The sequence below is a fragment of the Cygnus olor genome, chromosome 3, assembly GCF_009769625.2.
Source record: "Cygnus olor isolate bCygOlo1 chromosome 3, bCygOlo1.pri.v2, whole genome shotgun sequence".
NCBI classification, from domain to species: domain Eukaryota; kingdom Metazoa; phylum Chordata; class Aves; order Anseriformes; family Anatidae; genus Cygnus; species Cygnus olor.
The window spans coordinates 7,367,503-7,379,509 of record NC_049171.1 but is presented as its reverse complement, the minus strand read 5'-3'; the positions used below and the strand labels follow the sequence as shown (position 1 = coordinate 7,379,509).

General features: G+C 42.7%; 1 protein-coding gene across 3 annotated transcripts in view; it reads left to right on the top strand.

The window, feature by feature from the left end:
• Positions 1-12,007, top strand: part of EVA1A (eva-1 homolog A, regulator of programmed cell death) — a 199,632-nt gene that overhangs the window by 71,047 nt on the left and 116,578 nt on the right. The window lies entirely within an intron of this gene.

The window sequence follows — 12,007 nt, the reverse complement described above, 5'->3', positions numbered from 1 at the left end:
TTAGGTGGCCATTCACTGGCAATACTATTGAGAGAAGAGAGGGCTTCAGTCCTGCTTTTGTGACTTCCCCTCTGAGTGCCCTGCATGTTACCTTTTCCTGGTCTCCTTTGCACCCAAGAGATGCCACTGCCACATTGTCCTACATGCACTGTCCCCTTCTCAGCTCTGAATGTGATGCTCTAGTGACATTTCCCTCTTTCCTACCAGGCAGTTAATATTTTAGCTTATGACTTCAAGGACTCTGGTAGACAGACCCTCCATCCATTTATTTATTTTTAATTATTATTGTTTTAATTTCATTTTAAAATGCTGAGTGGCGCAGCTGGGTGTGATAATGGGAGGCTGGCGGGTGTGAGGCCTCCCCGTGTTCATTGTCATGTAGCAAAGTGTAAATCCAAGCTTTGCTGCTCTCCCTTCTATTCACAAATGCAAGCCTAAAACCTTTTGAAGTTTCAGAAAGCCTGGATTGTGACCTGGTCTCCAATTGCAGCTCAAATCCCTCTGTAACAATACAAGAACATATCTGTGAAAGGCACAAGGCTCTGAGAAATGCATCTGGGAAGCCTGCATTTGTTGGCAAAGGGTAAAGTGCCAAAGTTTTTATGGGGTAGGAGGAGGAAAGGGCTTGAGGGGAGGTCATTTTGTTCTAGTTCAGGGCCTGTAGCTTTGATTTATGAGGAAACTTTTGTGCTGAAAATTGACCTGGGCAAACGTTTATAACAGAGCAGGCATTTATTCTCTAAACCATAGATTTAATTCTAATTTAAGAAGTCCAGTTAATTCTTGTGAACTGCAATGACTATGTTTCAAACTTGGAAATGCCCATCCTGATGTTCTTGCCAAAATTTTACTCAGATAACTCTATTTTTCTTAACAGCACTAGTCAATTCTAATTAGAAGGCAATTGAATTTTGAAATCAATTAGAAATTAATTCTAATGAGATCTTCTTCTGATAAAAAAGTTGTCTTCAAGTTTTCAGCCTATCAGATGGTGATGTAGCTGCTGTACTGTGTCCCAGAAGTGGCTGCCTTTTGGTGAGGATGTGCATTTTTTTTTAATTTTTTTTCCGTCAGTGGTAATTCAAAACCTTTATAAACAGCAGAATTGCATTACTTGCTGCAGAGCTTTGCAGCTATCAAAGAATTGCAAAGAGTCATTCTCCATAGTGGTGATTCCCAGTTGCTGGTGAAGTTGAAGCTGCCTTTTAGCTTTTTATGTCTTGGGGAATTGGTTGGGTCTGCTCTCACCTATCAAATGGATTAACTGAAAAGTCTGGGAAGGGCATTATGGAAGGAAGACCTAGGATTGCAGTGAATGCATCTTGTGTGCCTTTTAATTTCTGTGTGATTTGTTCCTACAATACCGACTTCAGTGCGAGCTTTGCCACTGACTTTTCTGGGCTGAGGATTACATCTTTTCTGTTAAATTTGGTGAATGCTGCCTGAAAAGCCTGGTCTTGTTACACATCCTTTAAGCTTTCACTCCCTGAGCAGAATTTGCAAATGCTGTGAGCAAGAACAGCAGGCCATGGAAAGACAGAGTCTTTGTAGAAATTGCAGATGAGAGCAAAGAGGGACCTGAATATATCCCTGGTCCCTTTAACACTGGTGATTGATTTTCGTGCTGGGATAGATTGGTAATTCCGTAGCTATCAACCCTTTCAGAAAAGCATTAATCTCCTTCATAAGACAGCTTATTGGTGGCAGGAGAAGTTCACTGTATTGTTTGCTGCATGGCTTTTTGGTGGACCAGGCTTTCTAAAGCAGCGCGGCGGGAGTGTGGGCTGTTAAAATGGCACATCCTTCTGGCCCAGCCACTGAGGCAGTAAAATATGTCTTTTACCTCCTGCATTCATCAGCTTGCTTTCGCTTATCTGTATTAGTTCAAAACTGTTAAGGTAGTGCAGGGAGGGGAAATTTATAAGGGCAGTAAAACTTCAGGCAGCAAACTCCGTAGTGATGAAAAGGTGTAAATAAAGGAATGCTATAAATAACAGAGGACAGATCCATCAGCCTGCGATTTGGGTCAGAGAAATGTTAATGCTAACGATTACTATTGTTTTAAGCTGTTGATGCACGGAGATTTTCAGAGGCTATGCAACAGCCCTGTCTCTGTAGCACAGCAATCATTTGACTGTCAGGAGCAGGATTAAGAGGACCCCGTGATATCATTGTCAGTGAGTGATACGTTTCCTGGGCTGAGGATGGAGGCTGCAATGTGGATGGCACTTCAGGTGTGATGTGTGAAACAAAGTGATCTGGGAGCCTTCTCCCCACAAAAGCCAAGGCTGGGCCCTTGGGGTGTTTAAACACAGGGGAAACTAGGGCCCAGGTTTTTGAGAATGAAAACCCTAAATCCAAGTCTCAGAATGGTCTAATTGTGACAGAGGTTGTCAAGCTTTGGATGGTAGATTTCAAGATTTTCTGGTGAGTTTTCTGGCATACTGGACAAGGAAAGCATATCCCAGTAACTATATGCTTAATAAATCCAACTGAAATGCTGCAAACATTTACTTTTATGGAAGTCTGGATCTGTTATGTTGAAGCCACAGTTTAAACCATGTGTTTAGGGTCTCACAGAGCAAGAAGCAGAACAGAGAGGTAAATTCATGCAGTACTTCTGCAGGGAGTCCTGTATATGGAGTTATTCAGGACAGAAAATATAAATCAGTTGCTCTCCTCAAATAAAAAAATGGAAAAAATGCAGGGAAGAATAAGTATGAAAAGTACTGGGATAGACATGTGGTAATGAACTCTTTCCAATATTGTGAATATTTTTTCCATATCAGTCCCACATTTGGTCTTCAGATTTATGATACATTTTTAAAACAGGAATTTACTGACTATTTTCAACTTTTTATCATACTACTGGCACATCAAGCTCTTCTCAGTTACTTTTGCTTTTCTGACTACTTAAATAGCACCAGCGGTTGTCACCTAATCATGTCTCCAAGAGTGGGGATATCCAAGAGCTAAGATATCCATGGTAGTGAGACTTACAGGAATTTGGGAGATTTGGTAACTGTGCATTTCTCCCAGCTACGTTTTTCCTTCTTAGACAAAGCCATTGAGGGAATGCAGTGTGTTTAATTATTTAAGAAACCCAGCAAACCAGCTTTTAATCTAGTAGGCCTCGTTTTCCCTTGTTTTATGCTCTAGGCAACCTCACGGATTTTATGCAAAAGTATGAATCAGTTATCCTTTTAATGTTCTCATGTTAGAATTATTAGCACCATTATTTTGACATTTGGAGAAGACTTTTTATGATACAAAAGACTAAATTCTCCCTTCCAGCTATTTTAATAGTAATATTTATACCACCACTGGAAAAGATGAACAAAAGTGCTGCGAGCAGATGAACTAATGAAGTCTTTTATTTACATATTCAAGTAATTTTTTCCTTGGTGCATCCCTTCCATCTTTTCATTGCAGTAGCAAAAGTTTTCACCATGCTTTCTATTTTACCTCCTATGATGTAGCTCTCCAGATCTATAGCCACGCTAATCAGCTGGGTGTTACATCCATGCTGGTTGGTTGGTGGGACAGTGCAACAATAACTAATAGCTTTGGCACTAATTAGGCTCTCTTCTGTATCTGGCTACCAGTTTTTATAAAATGTATAGGGCCTTAAACTGCCTTTGTCACCTCAGCTTTTCTGGCACATTTCGCTGAAGTTTAGCCAGCAAATTCTCAAGTCATTGGAAGGGGGTCTAATAAATGGCAGGGCAGAGGGTCAGGCAGAAGAAAAGCCATTCGACTGAATGCTTACTTTAGAGAATTAGCCCAAATTCATTAGTGGAAGAAGTGGGACAAGAATTAAATTCATCCCTGGCTCCCAAGGGTTTTTGTTTAACTCTCATCTCGCAGCCTAGTGTATATACTTCAGTAATGCTCTATTCTTCTTTAGATAACCATATACTTCTGTCCAGCGGGAAATGCAACTAGGTGCATCAGAACTCGACTTTGGAAATGAAATGTAGCAGTTAATTTGCAACACTGCCAGCCTTTATGGAGCAGAATACAAAAAGACAACTACTTCAGACTAATGAAAGTGACAGTGGGGAAAGGCTCCTCTTAAACACTGCAAATTGGATGGGTGCATCAGGCTTGTAATTTTAAAGGAATCTGACAAGGTCGTTTACAAAGAACAATCTTCTTACTTGTCGAAACAGTTTCAGACCTCCAGAACTTAGCAGTCTTGAGTTTTTCAGGGTAGTTCTGAAGCTAGCAAACTGCCTATTTGGTATAACTCTGGACTGTCAACCACGCTGCACCTTTCTGAGTTTCAGATTAGCTTTCTGCAGAAGTAAGTGGTGTGCTCCATGCCATTGAGGGTAGCAAACTTCAGTTTTTAAAAGTTAATTAGAGCATCTTCAAAACAAGTTTCTCAAAGGGAAGTTCGAACTTAAATGATGTTAAAAGATATTATTTGAAAATGTATCAGTTGTGATATTCTCACATATTTATGCTTCAATTAAAGGGCCCAAATAACAAAGACTGTGAATGTTGAAATGAGGGAATGACCAGATCGTCCACAGCTTAAGTGCTTGTGGGGGAGTCAGAGGAGAGTCTGTACCCGAGGACGATAGAAATCTTAGCTGTCTTGGAAAGATCTTCTTCAGCCACACCTGCCTAAGGAAATACTGACTTGATTGATATGGATTTATTCAAATCCTGACATGAATGAAAAGTTCTCATTAGTGGCAGGTTGACACAGATGCAGGGGAAGTCCTGAAACTCAGGATATGAGGTGTATCTCTCATAAATGAAAGGAAATCAGAAGAAAACTAAAAGCAAGGAGCCAGAGCAACGTGCACTACTCCAAACAATAGGCAGTTGCAGCTGTGAGGATTTTCTCATCCATTTTGACCTATTCGCATTTGGGGACTTAGAGGCCAGAATCTGCTTATATCTTTAAAGAGTAAGAAAGGACACGACTCGGAAAACAAATGCTTACTTGAAATGAAAAGTAAATGAATATAGGAACATATAAGAGTGATTTAATGAATATAGGAACATAAGAGTGAGGGGAAAAGATATGAAGGGGAGAACCAACTGGAAGGCATTCTTTTAGTCCAACTGCCTTCTTCACAGAGGAGTGCGGGAGTCAGTGGAAGCTGTCCAAGGCACCTTTGCCTGCTCTGAGACATGCTAATCTATTTTAATTTTGGGAGGATGGACTTAGATCTACATTGCACTCAAAGAATTCTCTCTTTCTTACAGAAGGTGTACCACAGATCCTGGGAATTTGCTGATTATGGGGGGAAAACGAGAATATATAAAAGTGAAAATGAGGGTCACGTTATGAGGAAGGGTACGGAATGGGTATCTGCAAGCTGAACTGTTCACAGGCAGTCTGGTTGCACAGGCACGCTTGTTCACAGATGCTGTTGGAGGCATCTGTCATGTTTCTTTTCTTGGAGACTTATCTCTTTAATTCCCCCAGAAGAGATGTTAGCAAATACTAGCTATACTCATCTTTCACATAGTCAAGAAGATCACTGAAACTGGTTGCCCAAGCAGATTGTGTAGTCTCAGTCCTTGGAGACATTAAAAACTTGACTGGACATGGCCCTAAGCAACTTGCTTTAGCTGACAGTGGTTCAAGCACTGATAGGTGCAGGTAGAGATGTGGGTAGGAAGAGTGACACAGTGCACTGGAGATGCACCTGCTCTTAACACTGTTCTTGTGGAGGGAGTGGCTGTGTGAGACAGGGAGCTGTCCCTATACTCTTTCATAAACCAACACTAGCCACTGCCTAAAGTTAAACAAATTCATTGATTCAAAGGAAAAAAGAACTAGCGTTGGTGGAATAGTTGGATGTAGTTTCACACCGATGGGCAGCTGAGCACTACAACACTGCTCTCTTACTCTCCCTCCTCAACAGAACAGGGGGAGAAAATACAATGAAAAAAAAGCTTGTAGGTTGAGATAAGGACAGGGAGATCACACACCAATACCATAATGCGCAAAAAAGACTCAGCATAAAGGAGATTAATGTAATTTATTGCCCACTAATAACAGACTAGAGCAGTGAGAACTAACAGCAAACCAAGTCCGCCTTTCCCCCATCCATCCTCTTCCACCTCCTCCCCCCTCAGTGGTGCAGGAGAACAGGGAATGGGGGCTGTGGTCAGTCCCTGACACTTTGTCTCCACCGCTCCTTCACGGTCCCTCTCTGCCCCTGCTCCCCCTGGGGTCCCTCCCACGGGATGCCGTCCTTCCCGAACTGAGCTTGCAGGGGCTGCCCACAGGCAGCAGCTCTTCAAGAACTGCTCCCACACGGCTCCGTACCATGGGGTCCATTCCCAGGAGCAAACTGCTCCAGCACGGGGCCCCCATGGGCGGCAGCTCCCCCCAGACCCCGCTCCTTCGTGGGCTCCTCTCCACGGGCTGCAGCTCCGGCCCGGGGCCTGCTCCTGCAGGGGCTCTCCGTGGGCCGCAGCCTCCTCCAGGCCACATCCACCTGCTCCAGCGGGGGCTTCTCCACAGACTGCAGCGTGGAGATCTGCTCCATGTGGGACCCATGGGCTGCAGGGGGACAGCCTGCTCCACCAGGGGCCTCTCCACAGGCCGCAGAGGAACTTCTGCTGCATGCCTGGAGCACCTCCTGCCCTCCTGTACTGCCCTTGGGATCTGCAAGGGCTGGTTCTCTCACATTTCTCACTCACTCACAGTTGCTGTTGCACAGCAGTTTTTTTCCCTTTTTAAAATCTGCTCTCCCAGAGGTGCACATAGGGTTGCTCATGGCTCGGTTCTGGCCAGCGGCAGGGACTTTCGGAGGGACTCCCTTTTGGTCATTCAGATCTGACAAGGGGCAGCTTCTGGCCTCTGCTCACAGAGGCCGCACCTGTAGCCAAATCCTTGCCATGTAAGCCCAGTATAAGCAGTTCAATTCTGAAGTGGCATCTTGGGTACAGTCTCACTAATTTAGCGGTTATAAACTAAGTAGGAGACTTCTATAGGAAACAATCCTGAGCTGAAAGAATTGGGCAAGACTATCTATATTTCCTACAGAATGTCTTTGTTCAGATTCCTAAATCTGAGAATTAAATCATAGAATCATAGAATCATAGAATATCCCGAGTTGGAAGGGACCTACAAGGATCATCAAGTCCAACTCCTGGCACCGCACAGGTCTGCCCAAAAGTTTAGACCGTGTGACCATGTGCACAGTTCAATCTCTTCTTAAATTCAGACATGCTTGATGCAGTGACTACTTCACTGGGGAGCCTGTTCCAGTGTGCAACCACCCTTTTGGTAAAGAACCTCTTCCTGATGTCTAGCCTAAACTTCCCCTGCCTCAGCTTAACACCGTTCCCATGGGTCCTGTCACTGGTGATAACGAAGAATAGGTCACCTGCCTCTCCACTCCCCCTCACAAGGAAGTTGTAGACCGCGATGAGGTCCACCCTCAGCCTCCTCTTCTCCAGGCTGAACAGGCCCAGTGACCTCAGCCGCTCCTCATACGTCTTCCCCTCTAGTCCCTTGACCATCTTTGTCGCCCTCCTCTGGACACTCTCCAACAGTTAACGTCCTTTTTGTACTGTGGTGCCCAGAAAATCCTTTAGGAGTTTGTGAGGAAGACAGATTTCTTTTTCCATGTCTTTCCAGCTCTTTGATCTGGGAAATAGGTCAACTATTATGCACTGATTATGCAAACCATGCATATGTTAATTAGCAAAATTTCCTAAAATTTTTCCATAACTAGTTCTGTTTAAAAATATAATTTTAGACAAGGCATTCCATCAGCTTGTCAGATGCAAAATCGTTTTAGAAACTTTTATTTCTAAGATCTTTCAGAGACTGAGGCAAATGAGTTTAGTTTTGAGCTTCCCAATCATGATCATTCAGAAAATTTTCATGGACCATAGATGAAAATGTCACTAAGTCACTGGGTAAATTTATTTACTACAGGTCAATATTTTAGTATTCTTGTACACATCCTGTAATTACAATGGGTCTTGTTCTCTTTGCTGTTTGAGAGAGCCAATTTTTCCATTAGAAACATTTATAATTGTTTTCCCTCGATTGTTCTAGTTATGTTATAATCATGTCATATATTGACCTTTAAAACGTGTCTAGAAAAGCCTGCAGCTGTTCCCTCCTTGGTTTCTCTCTGTCGAGTTATATTTAAGCCAGTGTCTCCGAAAACAGGCAGTAATAAAAGGGATATTATCCTTAGCAAATATCTTAATCATGGTAAATCTCTGTTGCCCTACAAATGACTGCACGGGGGATTAGAGTTGAGTAAGCCATTTGCTGAATATCACTGCCACCTTTCCTAGGCCATTTAAGCGTGTTTAATTTTTCAGGGTGAAACATGAAACCCACTAATACAAATGTTTGCATTTGGACTGAATTATATCCAGACTGTAACAGTTAGAGCAGGCTTAGGACCAGATTGTGACTGATCTGTAGGAGGCCAGTTCTGCTTGGGAGAGTGAGAGAGAAAAATGCAGATTCATTCCCAGTCCCAGATCTCTTATGTCACTCACGCTGCCTCAATACTTTTCAATATTTATATAAGGCTATTATGGGCTGAAGTACCAGTAAATGTACGGGTGATGCTTAGCTCTCTATTTTCTTTGCATCAATCACAGTCCTTACCATTGCCCAATGCCTGGGAGCCATCAGTGTCTGGATGAAAGACAGCTGGCTTTAGTTCATCCTGGCTAAGACGGAGGTGGCAATGCTATGAAGCAGAAAATGCTTTCAGAGGCTTGTGTCCTCTGTAACATCACTTTCTATCAGTTTGGTTATCCAAATTTCTATCAGGTTGCGCTGAAACACTGAGAGCATTTGTTCTCCAATGATCAAGCTTATGGGAAATTTTGGGGAGTCTGAAATACCACTGTGTACTTCATCCTTTATTTTTCTTCTTTCATTCTAACTTTTAAGAAAGCTGTGTTTTTCATCAGTGACAGCCCAGGCGACTGCATTCCTAACCTGCCTAGACTCATCCAGAACCAAGCATTCATGACCCTGGTAACCCGCAGCTCCAACTAGGTGTTTCCTAAGGCAGAAGTTGGTGACCATGAGGAGGTGGCATCTCTTTCAGATGGCACAGCCCTCTGACTCCACACTGCAGCATGCCAGCAGCACATCACCCATAAACTGCACTAGTCCCCAGGGAGTGCATGGTCAGACTCACTGCCCCGGTTTCATATTCTGAGCCATCCTTCAGGCAGCTTCCCCCACCAGCTCTCAACATGATTTCCTGGAGCAGCTCCAAGGGTAAGATCTACAAATGTGAGAGGCAGAGCTTTGGTGCTGGCTGTCAGCAGAGATGTGAATGGCCATGCATCCCAGTGGCTTCTTGGAAAGGTGCAATACTCACTGCATGGAATTCCAGTGAAGTTTCCAAATGGCAAGGTCTGACTTTGAACAGTCAACACCATTTAATCAGTATGTTAAGGACCTTATATGGGTCCACAAGACATGTGGTAAGGCAATCAGTTATACTTGATAATTGGGAGAAGTAGCTAATAATAACCAAATCAGAAGAGGAAATTGAGTTACTGCCTTGTAAGAAATAAGACCCTCACAGGGGACCATGTCACGTGCTCTTTAGAGACATCAAAATTGATCTTTTTCTAAAGTTAATCAACTATTTAATATTTCAGCCGCTTCAGCCAGTCACAAGTATTTTCCCTTTCTGTGGCATTGGTTTAACTATATATAGCTCATCCTATTGCACTGTTTTATGCCCTTGTGCTTTTAGCTTGAGACCATGTTTTTTAAGTCTATAAAATTCTGTTATACTCTGCTAGGTGCAACACTGTACATCCACGTTAAAGTTCTGGTCCCATTTCCCTCTCAGAAGAAACAAAAGTCCTATGGAAGACAACTAGAGACGAAGATAACTCAGTGTATTCATTATATTATTCAGATTTCCTCGTGGTGATAGTGGCTGAAATACCTACACAGATAATATGGGCTGACTGATTCTTTACGTCTGTATGAGGTATCCCCTTTCTGTGCATACTCTGATGTTAAAAAGAGCTTCTATTGATGTTAAAAAGAGCTCTATTGTTAAAAAGAGCTTCTATTCCTGCCCTGTCTCCATTCTACACACTGAACTGGTCATGGATTTGTCACTACAGATATTATTGAGGCATGCATGTTCTTCAAACAGTCATATTCTCTCCATGAGCTAGGTCTTTAGTCTGTCTTCATCTACAGGGAGTAGAGCTGGATGAGAAAGTGTTTTCCCATCCATAAATATTTTGGAGGTTTGAAAGTTTTTCTGCAGTGGGATGAAAACTATTTTTTTCAGAGATTTTTGTACAAGGCTGATGAGGGAGAAGGAAGATTGCATACCCAAATAACTAGTGTCTAGGGTTAAGATTGTCACCTGATCTGTGAGTGGTTTCTATGCTCTGGTGGATGCTCTGATCACCAGGTAATAAGATATTTTGATGGGGCCGTTTTTTAGCTTGTAGTAGGAATTTCCAAGCTGAGCATAAGGAGTCATTTATTCTCAGACATTTCTTTTAAATCATCATGTGTCTGTTTTGGTATAATATGTCTTTCCTTCATGTAGTTTCTTCTGAAAAAAATAATCAAATGCAGAAATTAGCCCTGCTGTTAGCAGGAGTTAAAACAGATGGTGTCCTGAGGAGTCTTCCAACCTAAATTCTTCTGTGATTCAACTTTGGTGGAACATTTCTGTCCAGCTCCCATTAGGAAGAAATGGTTCTTGGACTTATAGTTACAATACAGTCAAAAATGTCCCATTATGTCACAGCTGTCATGGTGTAAACACTAAAGTATTAAACTGTAATGTAATTGTAATCTTGCGTTCTCAGTTACTAAGTAGTTTGATACATATGGATTTTGCAGAAATCTTCACACACGAATATACGTATATATATATGTTTATATTTAATAGGGTGATATCAGGCCTAGAGAAACAGTGACACGGAGAGACTAAACCGTGTCTATGCTAAATACAGGGCCAAGGGCAGCTGCAAGCACTGGCTGATGATTACCTACACCGCTTAGTCATTAGCATGCTTTGTGGCACAGTTTTGACCTGGGACAACCAGCAGCATTTCAGATGAAGACTGATCATGGCAGGGAGGTTGCCACGGGTCAGGGACCCTTCCCATTAGGTGATTTGGGTGCTGCACCTTGCAGTGGGGAGGAATGGAGGAGTTTTTCTGTGTGAATGCAAGGTGAGCTATACTAGCTGGCCTTAGGGCTGGAGAGCCGTCTTTGGCCTGTTGTGGCTACGTTTCTAATGGTAAATAATGTAATCAAATGGAAAGACACTACTGAGACTGGGGAGGTTGAAGTTGTATTTGTGGCTGTGCCCTGGGTCAGCTGGGGTGACCTTAGACATCCCACATCAGTTTTCTTTGTTTGTTTTTTGCCCAGTTGTAGGTGTCTAGCTATTAAGACTCAGCGCTTCAAATTAGTGTTTATCTTCTGTAGTGTGTTGGCAGATGTACATGGGGAGGACCTATTCTAGGTTGGGACCTCTAGGGGTTCCCATAATACAGATAATAATAGCAAAGAGAAGGGAACGTTGTGATTTCTTGTGAAATAATTGCCTAGTCTCTTTGACAGATGTAAACTGAGTGACTGTTCTGTGTGCACCAGGCTTATGAAAGCAAGAGTAGATTTTGTGGATTGGATTGTCCATTTCAGGAAGGATTTGGGAGGCAGAATGCAGAATGAACACTTGGCACATGAAGTGCTGATCTGTGGATGAGTAAAGTGCCTAAAGTTGTGCCTTTACCTTCCCGTGCCACAGACTTCTAATATCACCATGGGGAAATCACTCAATTGCCATGCCTCACTTACATGCCTGCAAAATGAAATTATTGGCTATTTACTGGAACTCGCATGGGCTAGATTAAACAACATTCATTAAATGTGCTGATAATGCCAGAGAGAGAATGCATAATGCAAATGGTCACTGCTACTCTAGCAAATGCAGTTGTAAGGGAGGTGATGTGCACCTCTGGACGTGTGCACAAAATCACTGCTACCTCCGAC